The sequence below is a fragment of the Hibiscus syriacus genome, unplaced genomic scaffold, assembly GCF_006381635.1.
Source record: "Hibiscus syriacus cultivar Baekdansim isolate YM2019G1 unplaced genomic scaffold, ASM638163v2 tig00113726_pilon, whole genome shotgun sequence".
Taxonomy (NCBI): Eukaryota; Viridiplantae; Streptophyta; class Magnoliopsida; order Malvales; family Malvaceae; genus Hibiscus; species Hibiscus syriacus.
In genome coordinates this window covers 1,531,632-1,534,333 of record NW_024063472.1, presented here as the reverse complement: position 1 = coordinate 1,534,333, position 2,702 = coordinate 1,531,632, and positions in this window count along the sequence as shown.

The following is a 2,702-nucleotide window of genomic DNA, read 5'->3' as shown; positions in this document are numbered from 1 at the left end:
GTTGAGTCAATTTTTTCAAGATAGACCGACCAGTCAAAAGTCAAAAGATGTCTGATCAGTATATTCCCCTAGACTACAATCGTACTTCTCTGAGTCGGAACTCCAAGGTTGAGTCCCTATCTGTAACGAGCAAATCTAAGTTTTTATCCGTTAAGGCTCTACCATTGCATAAAGGAATACCAGTAATGTCTGTCTAAATTCTGTAAAGTACCCTGCGAGTAATGTGAGAGTTACTAATTCGATAAATTTTGACCTGACTCCGAAAATAAAATTGGGATATATTACTGCTTTATGAGTATATTCTCGTAACCAAGGTGAATTGATTTCACAAGGATAAAGTTGTTTTGATTATTTATTTGAAAAGAGGAAAAGTTCTGATAAGAACGTATCCTCAGCTGGTTAAGGATTAGTAAAGAACTCGTATTTTTGTAAAAGTTACTTGAAGATATGAAAGAACTGATGGAAGTTTCATTTATGCAATTCTGTGACATGAATGAACTTTGAGGACGAAATTATTTTAAGGAGGGGAGAATTGTCACACCCCAATTTAGGGGCTAAATTTAAAGAATTATAAAGTGGTGGATTTAATTGGTATTTTGGGAGGAAATTGAGGATTAAATTGAAAAATTTTAAAGTTGGCAGACCATTTTAAGAAGTGCAGGAAGTTCAGTGACTAAACTCATGGTTTACCCATTTTTTATGGGATGAATTATAAACTCTCCCTCGTGCGTAGTTCTTGCAGAATGTTTTCCCAGTTTTCCTTCTCCAACAACCCTCATTTCAACTACGATTTACTCGTCGTTCGACCTCCGATCGACAAACCAAAACCACCATCGTGTTCGTTGTCAACCAACGAACAAAACCCCTCAATCCTCTCGTCGTGAATAGATGTCATTTTTCGTTAATTTCAGTTGGAAGTATCGTCAGTTATAACTCGATTTCAGTAGGTTTTTCGTCGATTCAAGACGATCCGACCATCCGTTTTCGACATCTCCCACACCATCGTGTTCCTTGCATCGTTCCAAGTCCATCGGTGTCCTCCGTTTCTCCGTCGTCGCCGACGCGTGGAGGAGTGAGACCGTCAAAGTTTCTGACATTTCAGAATCGAGCTCTCCGCCGTTAAAAATTGTGAACCGAGCTTTGTAAGTGCCTCAAAATCGCTTAAAATAATTTTTAGGAATTTTTCCAGGAATTTTCCGATATCGTGTTACTGTTCACGCGCCGCACGCGCCACCCCCGAGAGTGGGCATCGTTTGGGTGTTAATTTTGTAATTAATTTCTGTTTAGTTGCTATTTGTGTAAAAATGCGAGTGTTAGTTTTGTAAATATTTTTAGAAGGTGGCTAATTTTATAATTAATTTATGTTAGGGTGATATTTGTGTAAAACGGTCGACTGTTGACAGTTGACGTGCGTTGATCGTTGACCGACGTTGACCACTGTTGACCAAAATTTTGACCGGTATTGATCGGGCGTTAAAAGACCTTTGACTTTGACCGGGTAAACCTATTCTGACGTTTTTCGATATCCTGAATCCTTTTTTGGGGTCCGTTTCATCAAATTCGAACCCGATAAGTTGGTTTTCACTGATTAATCACCCGATTCGATCCGTTTATCGCAATTAAGCTCCGTTTTTATATAATTTATGTTGATATGTATCTGAGGAATTATTGGAAGTTGAATTAAAGATCGAGGGCGTTCGAATGGAATTTTTATGGTCGATCAATATGGCACAAAAATCGAGGTAATACTTTACTACCTCTTTATGCTTTATGCTTTATGGAACTTGTGAATATTGGTAAATGCATGATTAAGATAATGTTAGTCTCATTTGTGTAGTTAATTAATTTCTACACTCGATCTGAATACGGTAAAAAGGTTCAGTAATTGATTATGGTTCAGATGACTTTTATAAGAAATTGAGGGATTGTTAGAATTAAATTACAAGTTATGTGCTTAGTGATAAAGAAATCAACCTGGATCTGTAACTTATAATTTATTTCATCAAAGGTTAAATGTTAAGGTACTTGGATGAGAAATTAGAACACTCCGATAGGGTAAAATTATGAAAATAACCTTATGTTATAAAAAAGACAAGATTTGAATATGGAAGTTGAATAAGAAGTTTTTACAGACATATTGATCTGATAAAAATATTGATATGCATAAGAAATGCTAGTTTTACTTGGAAATTATGGATAACCGGTTTTTAACCCCAAGAGGGTTTATGCAAGATACTAGAAGTCTGTTAAGGAATCATTTCAAGATCAGAGAATGATCAAGGAAACAACTAACCATAGGATCTCTAAATCATAAGTATGCTCATTAAGAGTTAATACTGAAATTATCTTGTTATGAAATTACGAAAAGGCCCTTGAAAGGTAAAAATAGCCCGAGTTGACCTTGAATAAGAAAGTACTTTGAGGATTTGTACTTAACTCAATGAATTACGGATTTAATTGTTAAGATCATGTCTTTGTATAGAAAATTACTGATAATCTGTTGGAAACTTCTGAGAAGACAATTGACCTGAAAATCTACGAGTTAAGAATAAATTATCGAGGGTGCTCTTTTGTCAGAATTGTTTGAAAGGTCTTGAATAAATGATAAGTTGGAATTAAATAATAAGACAGAATGGAACGAAATGATTGAAATACACCGAATCGGTAAAATGATCAGAATACCCCTGTAATGAAAATGACTC